This window comes from Paramormyrops kingsleyae, chromosome 25 (assembly GCF_048594095.1).
Source record: "Paramormyrops kingsleyae isolate MSU_618 chromosome 25, PKINGS_0.4, whole genome shotgun sequence".
Lineage (NCBI taxonomy): Eukaryota > Metazoa > Chordata > Actinopteri > Osteoglossiformes > Mormyridae > Paramormyrops > Paramormyrops kingsleyae.
This window is the reverse complement of record NC_132821.1, coordinates 28,385,737-28,405,414: the sequence shown is the minus strand read 5'-3', so window position 1 is coordinate 28,405,414 and position 19,678 is coordinate 28,385,737. Positions and strand designations below refer to the sequence as shown.

Here is a 19,678-nt window from a genome sequence, read left to right as displayed (position 1 = left end):
CGCTAACATGCAGGGTGCGATAATCTCATGGCTGCATTTAATACCCCCGCGCACCCTTCAAGATTTACGCTGCCACGTCGCCGAAGGACCCCCCCATTCCGTAATGTTTTACGAGCAAGTGCTGAAGATCTGGGTCTCGTCAAAAAAACCTGTCCCTTTCAGGGGGAGTCTCCTTGTAAAGATTTACTATAAAGAGGAAAGCAATCTTCAAGAAAAGCATTAACAAAACCAAAGAAAACCCCCCGATAATCATAATAACAAACAGTGGCCGTTAACACTTCAAGCCCATCAGCATTTATTAATAACCTGTCTGCCTAAGTTATTCTCTTTAACTGTATATCTGCCATTTCTGCAGACAGTGAATCAATCAGTGTGCATCCTTATGAAACTTCTACCCTCAAAACTGGCATTAAATCAATAGTATCCATTTTCAGATTAAACAGGCGCTAGTGGGGTTTCCTATCCGGAACCGGGTGTAGAACCGGAAAGGGGACACCGATTGGGCGTGACTGCGGATCGGAAATGCTAGTAGTCAGATTTCCCGCTTTGCTCCCGTTGAAATAAGGCGGCAAAATAATCAGATACTATATATTTATTCACGGGGATATTGCATTCCTGTAAGAGCGCCCTGGTATCGAGCCACCGTGCACTCGGAGAAGCGTGAGTCGCTTCGCTTCCCGGGGGGCGAAATGTCAATCTTTATTCTCAAGCACCGGTGGCCCCCAGCTCACGTACTGCTAAACAACCCAGCAATGCCAGTGAACAGGGCCTGATTCGGGAGTCTGACCAGCACGGAGACAAGAACGATTCGCAGTGGACGGGGTAAGATGGGCACGAGCGTGCGGGGGATTCGGGGCGTGAGCCGAGCCGCGTGCGGCCCCGACCTGCAGCCCTGATCTGCAGCCTTTCGTGCGGACACGCCGTGAGAGACGGGTCTCTGCCGGGGGGCTTGTTGTTCCAGGCTGTCCCGCGGCTTGCAGCTGCGGCTGTCTTCAGTTACACAGCTCCCTGGATGTTTTGAAGTGGTACTTTCCCTGCACCGAACACCATACCCTTGCTCTGCCGTTTTACAAATGTAACCTACATCCCGATGTAAATTGCCATCAGAATACATATGTCCCTGCAATAATATTTACATAAAAATCTAAAGGTGGCGTGTAAAGTTGTGATTGTATTTTAAAAGGATAAACTCATAGGGAAGGATTTTTGTGCCATTCAAACATTCCTGTTGCTACTTTTAAATTCCCTGGTGATATTTGCGGAGTCAGTGGTGCTGATGAATTCTGCGATATCTGTTGTCTTGTTAAACTTGGTCTTCACTTCTAATATTACTATGCATAATGTTTGCATGCCTTTGTACAATAGGTGTCTGGCAGGGAGGAAAACGCATCGTGTATTACATTTATTCAGCTGACGGTGGTACAGAGTGTGCGCACCTGTACAGTTTAATCCTTCACAGAAATGAACATAGTGCGGAGTACAATTCGTTGGGGAATGGAAGCTTTAATCTGCCGTTCTGTCGCATATTTGGGTCTCTGGTGCTGCCCGTCTCGTTCCTGTTGGGGCAGACTGAACCTTCCAACGTGGCCCTTTGCCTCGTAAATATGCGTTTTGATGGAGGTGTTGCGCTGCGACTGCACGCTGGTGTTTGAAGGCTCTCCTGGTCAGTCAGCTCCATCCAGGGCATAATAACGTTCTCAGCATTTAATCGTGGCCAGCATAGTTAATGAGGTAACAAAGCTGTATTTCTTGTGTGTGAAGTACTTATTTTTTATTGTTTTTTTTTTTTTTTTTGGGTAATACTATGTTCAACTTGTAAGTTAAATTGCTTTGCTTATGGCAAAATAACGACTGATTAGGGTGGCTCAGTGGGTAACAATGTTACCTCACTCCTCCAGGATTGAAGGTACGAGTCCCACCTCTGCTCTGGGTGTGTGGAGTTATGCATGCTCTCTCCGTATCGCGTACGTTTCCTCGGGGTGCTCTGATTTCAGTCCAGAGACATGCAGTTAGGTTAATTGGCATCTCTAATCTGCCCGTGGTGGGCATTTTTGCGCATCCCATCCAGGGTCTACCACAGACTCCAGGCCCCTGATGAACTTGGCCATGATAGGTAGCTAGAAGATGATTGGATGGAAGGATTGTTTGCTATGATATTAATATCATTGTTTAAAAATCAACCTAAAACTTGGTTGAGGCCCATGGATGGTATACTGACCCGACTTCTTCTCCGAACCCCACCCTTCCAGTGTGGTGCCTCCACCTGTCAAAGTCTCAGCAGCCCCCCCTCACCCCCCCCCCCCCATGCGATAGCCGATCTCAGGTAGCTGAGACAGACATGGTCATCATCTGGTTGCGCCGCTCTTGTCATGCAAGTCACAAAAACAAAATGGCCGCTTCAGACCCCCGGTGCTTTCTATTAGACCTTCATCAGCCATGAAGTGGCCTGTGTATTTTCCCCAGAGAGCGACCGCCCCGTCGATTTGTTATGGCCAGGAGGAGAGACAGAGGAGAACAGAGGAAAAATAAAAGCTTTCATTCTCTAAACTGTCACTTGGATTGCTGTAGCCGCTCTTGATGTTATTTTCAGTTTTTTTTTTTTTTTAAGTCAATCCCCATAGTCTTTTCTTTCTTGATGGAGTGTCATGTCTCCTGATATGTAACAGTATGCCGAGGCTGGAGGGTGCTGTCCGTCTGCATCCCCGTACCCAATGGGAACCAGCATCCGGGGGAGCCTTTCCCTCTAGGTGGCGCTGTAGAGCAGAACTACCTGGGAAATGATGGCGCCCTTTAGAATGTCACTGTTCCATTAACCCTCTGGGGTGACCACAGGCAGCATGGGCAAGTCCCCCTTAGGACCCCTGAAATCATATATTTTTACACTGGCGGGATGCCTGTGTATTATTCATTATTACATAAACTAATTAAAAATATTATCCTTCTTATTGCATGAGCAAAATATGAATAACTACGGCCGTAAGCTAGATAAGAGGAATGATTAATTAAGTACAATAATGGATATTATGAGAACTATCAGTGATACTTTTAATTTTCCTGTGATGGATCCCATCCAGCATGTATCTCTCTGTCCTGTAACTCTTGGAACACACCCAGATCACCCGAATCCAGCCTAGATATGTGGCTTTTCCGAAAGTGCGTGAATGAACACATTCACGGATGGATAGCTATTTCCAGGCTTCTGCGTGGAATGTGTGTCCTGCTGTGACAGGAATCTCCATGTCAGTGTGGGAAGTGGTTCTGCAGGGCTGGCAGCTTTGGGGGGAGGGGCGGGCGGTGGGGAATGACGGGCTAGTGGCCCTCTTCAACCTGCTGACGACTGCATGATGCAGCTTGCTGATTATATCTCTACTTGGTACCATGGCTGGTGATTCAAGAACTCTTTGAAACCCGCGACTGGCCATCGCTGTCTTCTGTCCTACACGGTTAATATAAGCGACAGCACACATTGTCCTCCGCGCTGCTATACCGTGAACCTTTCTGATCCAACTCTCCAACCCAGCCTTCATAGTGACATTCCAGTGTTGGGCGTGATGGAGGAACGCTTCAGGTAGTCATGGGAGCAATGAGGCTTTAAAAGCCGTGGTGAGTGGGATTACTGTCAGCCATCGATCACGAGCTGCTTGTCCCTCCAATGGGGGGAGGGAGGCCAGCTGGTGAGTGACAGTGCACAGTAATCCCTCCCCCTGCTGCCTCCAAGCCTCATTTCTCCTGCGGCTACCTGCTGCCGTCCTCCGAGCTCCCAGCCGGAAAGGTCCACGTGTGGCTCTTGACGGTCGTTCCCCCGCCGGGATTTCGGTGCCGGTTGGCGTTCCCTGCCGTATGACCCAGACGCCGAACATCTAGCGGCCGCTAATTGACCTGCTGAGTCAGGCGCTGTGGGTCAATAATCCATCAAGTGTCCTCACATGGATAACAACCAAAAAATGTTTGGCTAGACTGACAATTAAAGGCCCAATTAGGCTTAATAGCAGCCATTTGCCAGTATCGGACGTCTTTGTTATCTGAGTGGGTGCAATACCAAATACTTTTAATGAGGTGATTATTTTAAGGAAGGCTTTTCTGACATGGTCACCTAGTCATGTTGTAATGTTCACGTATCTGACTTTAGTACTGTGGTTTGTGGTGGCATGGGTTGTCGATCTCACGCCTGATCTTGTGCTTGACGCGTGTGAGTGTTCATGTGCGCTCTCCAGAACATCATGTGGTGTTGCTCTCCTCTGCCTTTGTAGCATATTCGACATGGCAACCGCTGAGCGAAAGCCTTTTTCCCCCAGCTGTCGAATAGCAACATCTGACTCGCGAATCTCTTGTGCAGTACAGGGAGCCCCTCCCAGGCTGCACGAGGCCAAAGGTAGGGGGCGCCGCAGACGGTATGCCAGTTTATCACAGGATCAGAGACGCCATTCAAACACCCCAACCAAGGCGGAAGAACGGAGTCGACAGCACCTCCGAGGGACGAGGCTGAAGGCTTTTTTAGGCTTCGAACCCTCAAACACCAGGCCCCGCTTGTCAATGACATGAAAGAGAAGCATCCTCGTAACATCGGGGTGATTTCATAATTCAGCTGCCTCTTACTGGTATTTTTCAAAAATAAATTCCGAGCAAAGACTAACCATGGTGAGAGGATGGCAGATGCGCTCTTGGGGATTCTGTCACGGTAATGTCTGCCTTCCTGTGTCATGTGTGTTTCAGTGAAGATTATTGATGTTCAACCTAGTGTCTTAAAGGGAATCCCAATTTCCCTATATGATTATGATGATGATGCTTCATTTCACCATTCGTACAGGTACATGGGAATTATTTTTTCCATATCCCTAACTACTCTCCCGGAGAGACACATACATGAGAGAGAGAATCTTGGGGTCACAGCACAGGGTTAGATATGTATCCATTATTAGGATTAAGGGCCCAGTGGTGATATGATCACTCTGTTAGCCATGGGTTTTAAACCTGGGACCTTCCGATTGCATCGTAACCCATCGAGACACACACTGCCCCCTGTTGGCTGGGTATATATGGAAACTACGGGTCAGAAGTTCTGTTTCTTTCACCCACAGCTCATGCTGTCACATCTCTGACTTCATTAAAACTGTCACATTATACAAAGCATCATATCTCACAGAACTGGGACATAAGTGCTGACCTGGCTGTGTGTGTTTTCTCGATGGCCCCCATGCATGTCTGTGCTCTGGTTTCTGCTTTTCCATGCTCACATTTGCGGGGTTCCTTTTTGTTCCGGCCTCGACGAACCTCGAGCTGAACTCGGCAATCCTCAGCAATCGCTTTACAGGAGTTTCCGGAATGACGTCATACTCATCTGATTCTGTACTCCTTTGCTTAAAAATTGTGAGGCCCAGCATGAATTTATGTAAATGACTACATGAAAATGATGAGTGTTTAGTACTGTCAGGTTGAAGTCCTGTGTCCTCTCGTCTCGTGTGGTGCCTGTCTGAGGTACTCTTTCCCTCTCCCGCTTTGCTGTGGCAAGATAATTGGCCGGATATATGAAAACACAATAACAACGATTAGCTCCCGGTGCTTCTCTATCGGTTTTTATCTCAGGGATGTGCCCAATGTATGGAAACTAAGAATGTCATCGTTTGCAGAACAACGAAAGTCCATGTCTGTGGTTTTCAGAAGGAATGCGATGCTCATGGCCCAAGGTTTAAAGCAAAATCATTGTTCTTTCTTCCGGGTTTAATGGTAAAGTTTCAGTAATTAGTACAATTATAATGAAAGTGCACAGCTGCTGTATTTAAAAAAAAAAAAAAATGCATGCAGTCTTTTATACCTTTCCATCTGTATATATGCCCTGGAGGCCTAATGCAGATACACACGAGGCCTCTAGCTGTCTATTGTAAGGTGGTTTTAATAGCCGGTGTGATGCACAAGAGGCCTGCCTTCTCTGGCTGGGCGACGTCACGTCGAGCGGCACGTCGAGCGTGCCCGACTCTCTCCCTCCAAGAAGCAGAGCAATTACGCTCACCTGCAGTCACAAGGCATGCTTTCAATCGAACCGGAGGAATGAGAGAGTCACAGGGCACCCCCGCCTTCAGAACAGCGTGGTTTGATGAAATGGGATTCTCAAGACCTGTGGAAATAACCTTCCTCAGTAATACTTAGGAACTATTCTGTTACTTTACTACAATAAAAAAAAAAAAAATAGATGGTTTGTGCTTCTTGTGGCTTTTTAGGAAATAGGCTCTTCCACTGTATTGCTCCCACCATTTAATAACTGCTACTGTTTCATATCACAGAGGCTTTTTTTCCCTCTACATATGAAGGCTGGTGGTGTTAGTGGGGCTCTGTCTTCGGTGTTGACACAGTCTGTTTACCCTCACCGCCAGATTCGGGCAGCCCGTCCACTGGAGTATCTGTCACAGGTGTGAGAGGAGTTTCTAAAATATTATTCACCGGTTCTTTAGCTGTTAATTTTTATAGTCCACTCTACTTTTAAGCACCGACTGATATTGTTCTCTCAGACTTTGGAGACTCAGAGAAAGTGTGTATGACGCACAAGTCAAGTTGAATGCATCTGTCGCTTTTTTTTCTTGGGCATCTAAATGTTGGCTTTAATAAGATAAGGCTTCAGTCATGGTGATTGTCCCTTTTCAGGATTGATTCCTCTAGCAAGAGGACGTACTATTTTTGGCAATAAAATTCTGGCAACCAATGTAATTAGCAGTGTGAGCACTGGAGATGCTTCTTAGCCATATGCGAGTCTGCGTCGGTTTCAGCCAAGAAGCTACGATTCTGCGAATAACTACTGGTTTCTCTGGTTTGACTACAATAGACAAGATATTTATAATGGAGGCACTCAAACCGCCAGCGACAAAAGACAGCCCTTGACATATAACAGGGCATGTAAATCGTTGCAAATGTGTTCCGACCATGGTCGATCATCGGCTTCTCTTTGAAGTGTGGCTAAGTAATGAAAGGGAGACAATGGACTCTGATTGCACTAAAATCAGGAGCAACGTGACCAAAGAAGAGGGAAGTATATTCTGTCAAAGCGCCGGGCAAGATCAAAGGGTCATACCGCATACCTATCTGAGCCATTGCCGCTACATCTTCAGCTGAAATTGGGACCGACACATTTGATCAGTTTGTTTCACGCTCACCGCAAACCAGGAAGGTGAGTGATAGACCTTTGGCTTAGAGCCGGAAGAGAACAAGATGCTTCTAAAAGTCCCAAATGGTTCTCCATCCACCCAGTAAATTTGGGAACTTTTCTCAGACCGACCTCAGCATTTCAATATGGAGAATATCAAGTAATAATGACCCTGACTAATTGGTACACTTAATTCTCTGGATTATCTGAGCTTTCAACTTGTTTGGCTGGTTTTAACCAAACAAACCTGATGGCAATGGAAGAAACGCACACTGACGATGGTGTCATAAAATCGATTCCCCTGTGTCTCTCTCCACCTGGGCTTTAACTGTTAGCTGCCATTAACTCCCAAAGCTGGTTTCTCCCATGGAACAAAATCCAGTTTTCCTTTCAGGAAACTGGGACAGGATCATGCAATTAACTCCATTTTTTTATACGCAACCACGACCATTTCATGGACTTTTCTGTAATTTGACCTACTAACAACGTGAACTAAAATAAGCCGAAATTGATAATAAAGTCCTTTCCGCGGCTCTTCAAAACATTATCGCTGCTTTCTCTGAACACCGTGAAATTGCGTGTTAAAATAAACAAGCAAACTATTATGTAAAAGCCTCAGTGAGCACTTCAGCATTTAGAAGGATGTGTGGCCGTCTCTCGTTTCGGTAAATCGCCGTCTAGGTGATTCATAGCCAGACGCATTGGTGAAAAGCACACGCTCGTCTGTGATGGTGTATGCAGCAAGGTTGTTTCATGACAATGACAAAATGCATGCTTTGTTGTATTCTGACAGGTTATTTACAATTTTAAAATATTAATGTTTGCTAGACCTCTTGCAGTCAGCAGTTAAATGTCAGACTGCGACGGTCTGTCTGTTGTACATCGTGTTTTTAACAGTGTCCCGTGTTGGGGTTCTGTGCTGCCTGCGATTTAATCGACCTCCGCTTTCATTTAACTTGAACCATGCTAGGTCATTTGAACATACCACAGTAGTACCTGTGATTTCAATCAGTGAAATGAAAACCAACTGCTTGATGCACCAGAAAATATAGCATTGACCTTTTTTGGAATTAGACATCAAGGAGAACGGCTGATATTTTCCGTCCAGGCCTGGTTTGCCTGTCAATTTTTTTAATATTGTCAAATTAAAATGTACTCTATAGCAACAGCTACCAAATACTGTGTTGAAAATGTGCGCATTTCACTTCTGTAAGAAAAACAAATACATGTATTTAATCTTGGATTTATGTTTTTTTGTATATTAGCGTGAGATTTCTGCACTTGCCCAACATCAAGTCAAACCCTATCAGAGCAGTGGCTGGTTTAATTCACCTTGCCTCCTTCATGTTTACGCACCCATTACGCGTGTTAAAGATTTATGAGAATAATTCGCCTCTTTTCACAGCACCCGACAAATGTTTACAGTAGGTGCCGGGACACATTATAGATTTTAATGGCTGATTGTTCATAGTTATTACCGCTTCTAAAGGAAGTACGGGGGTGGTGAAGAGCTGCAGTTCAGACAGAATCCATGCGCTCGCATTTTTTTTTTTATGCACCGCTCTGGTCATTCACTGCGTATTGGACGGGGATATGGCTTGAACGGCTCACGCGCTCGACTTTTACTCCTTTTGACAACGAGCATATAAACCATTTCCTCCAAAACAGTGAAAATGTGAATAACCGGTTACATCGCTTTTTGGGGCTTTGAAACGGCAACCTTTGAAAGGCCGACAGCAATATTCAATGAACAATATGAGTCTGTGCAGCGAATAATATGATAGACGCGCTCAGAAAGTCCCGAGGATAGCCTGAGGCACTCTGAAACCCACGACTGGCCGGTGAGGGCCATCAGAATCAAAAGGATCCCACAGTATCTAAATTGAGTAAAGAATTGAGCCTTTGAAAATTTCTTGGGAGAGCGAGGTCTTTTCAGGATGTAGCGACTCAATAGTCATTTTTAAGGTAGATCTTTTTTAATATTTCAGGCTGAAAAAAAATCCTTTCAGTTTGGAAGACCCTTAGAGTGGGCCTTTCTTCTGCATTCTGCCAGCGCAGTGGAAATACGAGAATTCGTTTAGTTAGGTACACAGGTTCCAAAACTAATGGATGCTCTTTCGATAGAACTCGGTGACTGTGTGGTAAAAGCCTTAATTCTGCAGAGGGTAAGTATTATTACAAGAAAAATGTGAACACAGATATGCAGCACAAATCCATCTGTTGTAATCAGGCATTCCAGCAGTCAGATTTGATGAAGGAATTTCATTATTTCTGATTAATACTCATGTGGTAGGCAGTGTAGTGGTTAAGGGTAGTTAAGAAAGGTACTGTACCTCAAGTAATTTGCTCCAGGATAATGTCCTCCAGTAAAAACGGAAAGTCATATTGGATAAAATCATAATTTGACACGCAGGGAGTGCTGAATTAGTCTGGGCTTTAAAGAGAAATACAGTACTCTGCTTGTATTCTGATGGTTTGCAGGTTTGCTTGTTTTTAACACTGAATCATTTCGAACAGATCTGAATTTGTGTGTTGGTAGCAAGTTGCAAAATATCCATTGTTTTCATGCCTTTGTCTTGTTCTTTCGTTATTATGCAAACACAAGGTGTTCTGGGTATTGTGGCACAACCCCAGTGGACTGACTTCCTGCTATGGAAGTGTCTGGTAGAGCGGCCAGTTAATTATCTATATCTGCTTGCTCATGCAGTCACGTGACTGCAGCTGAAGAGGTTCACTTACTGCTCAATTTAAGCAAGTTCGACTATGAACAGCTAAGAAGCCTGATATGAATGATTTTGAGTGTGATTGTTCCATACATTGTAGATCTAGCCTCTCAGAAAAGGCAAAATGGATGGTACTTTCACACAATATGGTACCTGGAATTTACAGACATGGGTGTTATAAACAAATAGCATCCAGTCAGAAGAAAGGCTGGAGCTAAAAATACCTTGTTAATGAGAGAGGTCAGGGGAGGACGGACAGACTCGTTAAAGCTAACAGGAAGGCCACAAGTGCCAAAATAACAGCTCAGTACAACAGTGGTGTGCAGGACGGCTTCTCTGAATGAACAGCTTGTCAACCCTTGAAGCGGTTCTAGAGGCTAAAGAACATCCTACCTGGTACTAACTAGATGTACCTAATAAAGTGGCCAGTCAGTATGAGACGGCAAGTCATGTGTGTTCTGAAGCAACAAAACGGACCCAAAGCACGATGCTAACACCATGGTTTCGATTGGCCTTGGAACTGTGGAATCTTTGGCTTATATCAACAGAAGAGTTTTTATGAAAATGACCGACCTAATTCAGTTTGAAAAATGTGGAGGAGGGGAAAAAAAAGGTAATTTCATTGTATGTAAGTTATATGTAAACGGCAAGTGAATTATTCAGTTAATGTAAAACAAGTATCAAACTCGTCATTAAGGTCACTTACTCGAGCTTTCGATAGCAGGAGCAAAAAAGATTGAGGTCTTTCAATGGAAGCTTCATGTCAGTGCTTTGAAAATCACCCGCTTATGAAAGTAATTTTTCAGAATGCAGAAAAAGTGTCAAAGTATTGCTTATTTTATCAGTTATGATGATAAATATGATAATTAGGCAAGGAAAATCTTTGTTACATGTAAATTAGGCTGAAAGTGGTTTGCTTTACAACATAAAGAACAAGTCTGTTCTTAGTTTAATGTCCATCCGCTGCTGAGCACATTTTTATCTAATTCACGTTTCGGGGGGAAAAAAAAAACTTGCTTTTCAAGGACAATGAATTTTCTGTCCGGTTCATTCCTAAGATGACAATTGGGCACTGTTCCCAATTTTAAAGAAAAAATTAAAAGACTTAAGATGACATCTTGACGTTTTTTTCCTTCAGTGTACATATAAACTATGATATTCTTCATTGAAGAAGTATTGTTCATTTGGAATTGAAATGTGAAATGAGTTTTTTTTTTTTTGTATAGTAATCACATGAAGTCTTTGAGGCTCAGTGGTTAATCAAGGGTCACGGTGGAGACTGTTAGTCATCCATTCATGAGAAATTGATTTATACCTGGAGACCCAGCTGAACCAATCCATCTGAATAATAATTATTATTAAGCATTGTGGCACAGTGGAAACCAGTGAGCTTAAAGCATGAGCCAGATTCATAGTCTTCTACTCAAACCAAATTATTGCATAAATGTATCGGAATTAACCTTTTACTTATGAGAGGATGTCTGGAAAAATCCCCTTATTTTCCTTATATGGCGTTCCCTTGTTCTCATTCGTAGGCTTTAATTCATTTATTAAAGTGCTCATTGGAATTGGAAGTTGCCTCGTCTGCTGTGTCAAATGGGCAGCGGGTGAAATTCTGAAAACTGCAGGACTCTGGCCCTGTGTTAAAGTGTTTGGGGTAAGTCGCTCATGTGTGGGGGGGGGGCCCTGGAAATTTAGCAAGTGGCTAACGGTTGTGAACCCTGCTTGGCCAGCTAGAGGCCCTGTATGTAACTGGACGGGGAGGTTTGGATCTAAGCACCGGTGGGAGGCGTCCTGCTACCGTAGGAATCCCGACTGAGCCCGGAACCATCGGGGCACATTTTCATGGCAAGGGCCTGCGGCCTGTCCCACCCACATTACATCATTTCCTGTCAAGTTGGAGAACCGGGCTCGAACTGCAGGTTGTTGACGACCTGTGAATAATCTGGAGAAAAAAACCGCCACAAAAACAGCAGCGTACGGGTTTTGTTAAGGGATATGCAGGGAGACTCATATTACATGTCTGTACACAGCTACACACCATAGCCATGTTTACTAGGACTGCCGTTAGCTACAGTGTCAGCCACAGTTAGTTTTGATTGGTCCTGCTGCAGCTATTGAAATTAATAAAACTCTCAAGTGGGTTCGTCCCCTGGGGTGTCGGTGACAACGATAAATATGGTATTGAATAACGGCTTGATTTATTATTTTTTAATGCCAAAACCACCTGTGTTTTAATAAAAACCACTTATAATGCTGCGTTCAGAGATGCACTGTTAGACAGTGCTGTCTGAATCATATCTGCTGCACCTTCCAGATTTGTAAGCCGTCCTGATATTTTAACGGTCAACACGCAGATCGCCCGCTGCTTCTGTGCGGCCAGCATTTTCCAGAGTCACACGCACGCGCTCCGTTTCAGCATGCGGCGCTCTGTAACGGAAAAACCCAGCGTAGCACAAATGAGGGCCGCCTGCTGTTTCCAGCTCTGCCAGTTACCCACGTCACCTCCAAACAGTAAGATCCCACTACAGCAGGTCATTAATTTAATCCAAATCCTTTGCATAACCATGTACATGTAGTCATTAAAAACAGCTGCATTTCTCTCTCAGAACTGAATGTATTCTGTACGTTTATAAAGTTAAACATGGCTTTTTCAAATTTAAAATAAAAAAAAAACTTTTAACAAATTTTTACCAATCCATGTATAAAAAACGTTCTCTAAAGGAGTATTCTAATTTAAAAGTTGAAATTTGTGATTGTCGAATGAGTGTTTATGGAAGCTCAAAGTACACCGTACTTTAATATACTCAGCATTAACATACTTCAGATGTGGCTTGTTGGAGTACAGCCAGCGTTCAAATAACACGCCGTCAGATTCAGCATGAGCTTCCGCTTCCCTGAGGGCTACAGCATCCATCTGTAGCAGTTACACTGTAGTTAAAATGCAATTACAGTGGTAAACACTTATATTTGATATTAATTGTTATTGCCTGTTGCCTTATGTCGCTGTTCTTGTATTGTTTGCAATAATATATCAAGGGCTGGAAACAGTAATTCCAGCAACTATTATTATCATTATTATACATATGTTTAATTTTCCTTTTTTTAAAAGCAGATCCTATTCATTAGAAAGCTCTTTGAAGGCATATTGCCAACACGCTGTTTGAGTAATAGATTGGAAGAAATGGCAGAGAACAATATGGTTACGGTTTAATTTCCAGAACAAGAATAAGGTGTCTTTGCAAGCAGTATGATGGAGTCTGAACCCAGAGCTGACGAATGAATGGAATATTTGTATTAGCCATCGATTCTCTCCGAAGCGACTGACTGCAAACACAGGACGTCGACACACTTGCTTATGTTTGACTTGTGAATTTTATATCAAATACCTCTGAGCTCTTCCAATCATGAAACCTATAACATGAGACACTAACTTTCACGGTCTCCTAGCAACCACAGCTTTCATGCTTAGAGACTGTGCAGGGGTAGCGTGAGAGCACGAGCTCTGTAGCTGCAGTCTCAGTGCAGTGCTGGGATGGGAATTTTAAATCATCACGAAGAAAGTCAGCCTGTTAAAAGGCCCTTGATATTTTAATCTTCATTCTTATTTCTGCTCCCACCCTGTGAACATAAGGCTTCCGAGCCGTTAGTCACTGCTTGTCACTTCTCGAGGTCTTTATTTCGCAGATTTCATTCTCGCCCCAGAAAGTAACCTCAAGAATATGTTAAGGACCCTACAAATGGGAGCCACTTGACACTGCACTCCCTGCCGCGTTCTGTCCATCCTTCTATATCTTGTCTGTGCCTTTGGCCACTGTACATTGCAGTGTTGTGTTCACTGCATTTCTCTTTCGTGTTATACCTTGTTATGTGATGCATTTTTGCATTTCTTGACTCTCGTCCGCAGTGCTGAGGCTATGGTCGTGCCTCCTCATTCTGATTTTTGCATGCATTCTGCAGCTCGAGCAGGTAGTTGTCACCCCAGTTACAGATCTAAAGTTCTTATACATCCTAGAGAGACCCTTAGTTGGTCAGGCCGTGGGAAATCGATAAAAGCTTAACGTCGGCTTCTCGTCCTCGCCATGCTTTTTCTGTGTGTGCTGGTTCCCGTGCAGCGTACCAAGCCTCTCCAACATCTCTTCAAGCGGCCGAAGGACAGTAGCTTCTTTATTTTTAACCCCTAACCTCTTGTCAGATGTGTAGGTTCTGCCTTCCCGAAAGTTGAGAACCGACGTTCTTTGGTTGTTTTCCCAAAGCGAAAAGTCCAGTAGCCTCGGTGACACCAGGATAAAGCCCGACCCTCCTGGTGGAGATACAGTTGAAGCAGGCCCTTCTTGAGGGAAGTGGGGAACATGTAGATCTTCCCACAGGGATGTTACCTGCACCCAAGGGGAGATGTCATATTTGCGAACATTCCCAAAGCACGGTTGCCTGCCTTGTACCAGCTAATTGCACATTTAACTTTTTGGGTGGCAAGAAAAGGCTTTATTTTTTTTGCAATGGAATGGTAGGTCAGGTAGGTGATTATGTGTCTGCTGGAGTCCCTTTTTGGGGGTCAGAATCCTTTTGAATCCCCTGCCTCCATCCAGACTCTGCCCCACCTTTTCCGTGCAAGAGGCACAGTGTGGCGGCTCTCGGTGTGAAGAGCTGGACTCGCTTCTCGCTGATTCACTGCTTTGAAGACAAATTACTTGGTTTTGCGCTGAAAGAGGCTTAGTCTTCAGAAAGATGGCATGTAGGGAGGGAGTGGGCTCACTCCTCGTGTTTTCTTCTGCTCAGAACTTGCAAGGCGCCAACGCGAACCAGTATAGTCACACCTTCTTTGACAGGTTAAAGGGGCTTCAAAGATGTTACCAGGGGACGGGGGGCCGTGGCTTTATGGTTTTCTACTGGGTTCCTCGGGTTTCAATGCTGACATGTTCAAATCAATCACCGCGCTTGAAAGACTCATGGAAACACACCTAAAAAGATCTCTCTTTTTTTTTTTTCCCTCAGAAAAATCATCAAAATAGTGCTTCTGATGAAAATTTCTGTTTGTTCTTTTGAGTGAAAGTGGAATTTGCTTTTTGCTATCATCAAAGAGATAAAAACATGAGTTCTGAGTAAATACTGACCTGAACATTATTATTCTTGAATAATAATATCTGTGTACTTACATGAACAATACTATTTACAGATTATAGTAGCTTCCATATTTATCATGACCTTGTTTAAATGTTGGCAATGAAATAGAAAGAAAAGGTTGTGTAGTATTTTATTTTGGCTCAGATGAATCGTGAATAAGCAGCACTTGGAAAAAGACTGGCAAACTTTGCCTTTTCCTTCAGACCTGTGTTATTTAAACAACACTGACACCAAAATTATTCACACCCCTGTAGGTGCTTGTCCACCTTCTGCTTTGATGACATTGTGAAGATCCTCTCCATGGCCTCTTATCATGCTCGGTATGTTTCCTTCACGATTCTGACCATTCCACCATGGAGAATTTCTGCAGCTCTCTGCCAAATTTCTTGAGTTTCTTCTGGAAACTTCTCTGTACGTTCAAACCACAGATATTTGACCAAACTGGCATCTGTAAATTGCGACAACTGGTCGTGAGCGCATGGGTTTATGTTCATCCAGTTATTACTTTTCAGATTCTGGTGGCTGCTTTGTAATTGTCCTTGTCATGGATGGTTCATTTTCAACTTTAGCCAGATAGCATCAAGGCTAGAATTTTTGGTGTTGGTATGGCTGGGCAGCTACTCGAATTTTAATTTCAAATTGGGATTTTGGCTTCCAGTGATAATCAAAACGAAATCATCGAGATGAAATGATTTTTGTGCTGCATTTTGTTTCTCGACGATGACCTGGATTTGTTGTGTGTTACTGGGAGCTGCGTGTAGCTTAGCGGGCTAAGCCTCTATGCCCGCGAACAGGAGGTTGCCAGTTTGAGCCGAGCCTTAGCAGAATCGTCACATGTCCATGGGTCCTTGGATAAGGCCCGTAACCCCCAGCTCCCTGGGTGCTGCAAGGTGGCTGCCCCTGTCACTGTGACCCTCAAGCTTGCTTTCACCTCTATGGAGAGCAAGATAGGGCAAACGGAGCATTTCCCCACAGGGATTAATAAAGTACGGCCATTCTAAATGTGGCGACCCCCATTCCAGAATCTTATTTGTTTCTCAGTTGAATGATGTTTAGAGTGCAGGAAAATCCACTGTTAAAAAGACAAGCCTTTTGAAAGTTCAATAGATGCGTGATATTTACTGATGATATGTTAAGTCAATGAGTAACCGTGTTAAATAATCGTGATCTCAATATTGACCAAAATGATCGTGAGTTTGACTTTTGCCATAATTGACCAAGCTCTAGGTCCTGGTCAAACCCTGGATTCTTTCATCCATCTTATTTAAAAATGGCCCTTTGTAAGATGGGGGCCGGTGTGGGTATCCAAGGATGGGGCCAGCCGTTCATTTCACCTGTGTCTATGACCCTTTTTAAAACAGAAAGTTCCAGTGTTTCTCTCAGCCCAGATCACATGATCCACCCCTTTGACATCCCTCCTAAGACCCTGTGCCTATTTTGTATTTCCCTTGTGCTGAAGCTAAAACAGCTGTTTTTCTGCCTCTCTTGTCACCCAAAGTCCCATATCCTCCCTTCCCGGCGTCACATGGTTCTGTTCACTGTCTCGCCCGGAGCAAGTCTTCACAGGAATACCAGCTAATGCACATAACCACCAAGGGAAACAGCTGCCAGAGTTTGCTGCCGAATATTTGTTTGGCAGTTCCTGTTATTTGTTGGTACCTGCATTTGTTTTGTGTGAATAGTTTATTTTTCTTTAGCGATGATGTTCGCTACCTATACAAGTTATATAAAACTACCAACTACTTTATGTTAAAAAAATAATAATAAATAAATAAATACAAGATCTCCGGGGGAATATTTTCAAATTTTCTATGGGGCCACTATTTGGAATATAATGGCTACATTAAAATAAGAAAACACTGAGATTTGTTCTCCGAATTATATAAGATTTATGCACCGGTACTTGAGTTTTACATTTTATAGTATTAGAAAGCTCTAGAGGTTTTAGAAATATAAAAAAAGTCGAAATGCACGAATGGAACAGGGGCTATGTAAAGGTTGTCTCCTTCTTGTATGTTTGCGCTGCATAAAATGTGCCCAGAGGGAAGCAAAAGTTTGGATTTAAACGACGAAAGCCTGGCAGATAAAAAGCAGAGCAGATTAACAAGCTTCCCTCCCCAGCTCTTTTGAGACTTGACCTAATTGCAGCCAAGCAATCGTATAACAAAAGGCATTATGCCCTTTGCAATCGGAAATACATATAAAACGAGATATCAAGCGGAAAAACAAGACCTGCTTCTCGAAGCTGAGTGGAGTTTTCTTCCAGCAGCGAGTGTGAGTTCTGTGGATGCCTCTTCTGCTACTGACAGGTCTCCACAAACAGTGATTTATTTAATTTATTTAGTGTCTGCTATTGTCCAGTGTGATGCACAGTGAAGGACGCAGGGTCAGCCAGATAACTGATTAAGAGTCTCGTTCCCGGGGCCCCATTGGTGAAATCACTCTGCCAAACCTGGGCTTTGAACAAACAACCTTCTGGTCACAGGCACAGCACCCTAACCCCCCTGTGCTACACACCACCCCCAAATGGGGAACATCTCAATGGCATTTGAGGGTCACACTGGCCCAGCCTTGCGGTTCCCCAAAACTCACTGACCCTCTCCTGCTTGCTTAACCACTCCTCTGAGTCACCATTCCCCGGCATTGACCACGCGGTCAAGAAATGGTGAAGACCAGTATGCCGGACAGGAGAGACAGTCATCTGTATGTCCTTCAGATAATTCGCTATGTAGAGGTTCGACACTTTATGTATATCTGCCAACCAATCAGAGAGCTGCATTAGAATGAAACCGTTATGGCTGACTGTGCTCTAGTGTTAATATGAGGTTAGCAGTACGAGGTGTTCCTTGTGTAATCCCCAGCATCTCTTCATGAATGCTAAATTCAGGTGCTAACCCTTGTGAAGCTAATACCTCTAATAGACCAACACCTTGGGGACTGTTTAAAAAACATAAATACTGAAGACCTTCATTCATATTCCATATGAACGTCACCTTTATTTTTGCCTTGTGATATTAAAAAAAAAGTGAAAAATGTGCTGGTATTTGCGACTGATTTAAAACATGATTTTCTAAGCAGAAAAGCTTGAATTAATCTGGGTCTGAGCCACGAGGTTTGCCTTACAGGAATGCAGGGACATTTGCGTAACATCTAATCACATATTAAATCGGCAGCGTATTCTTCTGTCTGTATTCTTGATGCAAATGAAGGGAGAATTAAATAGTAGCTTCCCCAGTCATTGTTTGGCATTGTTAGCAACAGCCAGGCTAATGGGTGTAACGGCGTAACACAAAATCCATGCATGCGAACATGGTGATTTTACAGGGATGCAGCAGGAAACTATCTTGTTATATATTCGTGAAAATGCATTAGTCAAACTATTTTTTAAGTGGTACATATTGTCAGCTTATGAAATGTCAACATAATAATTTTTGCAGGATAGTTTAGGGATTTAGTCACGCGGGGGGGGGGGGCTGGCTGGCATCACCTCCAGGGGGCGCCCTGCTGTACGCCCCATGTCTCCTGGGATGACTCCAAGTCATTGTAGCTCCAAGCAGGTGACTGCCTACTGAAACCGCTCGGATAAAGGGATGGACGGATGGATATCGGAGATTAACTGTCAGCCTCGTATTTTGGCTTAGCAGGTGGATTTGTACAAAACACCAGCTAAAACAAATGAGGCACAGAAAGCACGAATACCTTCCACAGTTCATAAACGCCCTGTCAGTAATTAGACTTTTTTGGGCTTCCCTGTTGGTAAAGTACAGCGCATTTTCCAAAAAAATTTATTTGCTACTCCCCAAACGAGGAAATGGGTTGATGAGATTTAATTAAGTGTGACAGGCCACCAAAAGCCTAAATACAGCTGCTGTTGTTTCCCGAATGCTACAGGTATGTTTTCTTAAGGTGAAATTGGAGATTTGTCTTTAAATTAATGTTCTCGGCTGCTAGTTTTTTTCTGAAAGAACGTCATATATGTAGTCCTTCAATTGGACCCTGACCGTGGACCGGAGGCAGAGGCAGAGGCTTATGCATAGAGAGCATCCCCACTGTCCAGATGATTAACGTCGCCTGATGCAAACTGGAAACCAGTACGAAAAATGCAATGGTTCCTGTTTGACCTCCTCAACATCACATTCCCTGGGGCTTCAGTAAAAAAAAAAGAATCCTGCTGTCTCTGTGCTTTTCAGTAGTTTATTTAGCGTTTATTTATTGAGCAACTCCAAACTGTTGGAGGACGTCTTACAGTATTGCGTAAAGGGCCGGGCAAGACTGAATTAATGGCAAACTCGAATGAATTCTCCTGCAGCTGATAAAGAGTGACTTTCTTATTCTCTCTCATTTCAGCTAAACCTAAAATGAAAACACGTTTGCTGTCTGAATGTTCTTCAGACTAACCGTGCATCGCTCTGTAGATTTCAGTGTCACCTGACCAGATTGGCAGTATTGGGGGGGGTGTCTCCTCACACCGTTAGAGTTGGGGATTTAAATCCTTCCTTCAATATGTGCGGGTCATGCGTCGTCTTGGTAATGCAGTGTCCTCCTGCAGATGAAAAAACCAGAGGCTAACTTGCCTCTTCGAGCTGCATTTTGCATGTGGATGCGTGTCTGCCCTGTGATGGACTGATATTCTGTCCACGCTGTGTCTCAACCTTGTACCCTGTGCTGAAGTTACAAGACGGATGGATAGAACCATCTA

The 19,678-nt window shown here is 43.9% G+C and overlaps 1 long non-coding RNA gene across 1 annotated transcript in view; it reads left to right on the top strand.

Moving 5' to 3' along the window:
* The first annotated feature begins 533 nt into the window (after positions 1 to 533).
* The window catches only part of LOC140582856 (uncharacterized), a 56,432-nt gene continuing 37,287 nt past the window's right edge, over positions 534 to 19,678 (top strand). Inside the window, exon 1 of the long non-coding RNA XR_011985647.1 lies at positions 534 to 822. This is a non-coding gene — a long non-coding RNA (uncharacterized lncRNA). The remainder of the gene's footprint in view (positions 823 to 19,678) is intronic.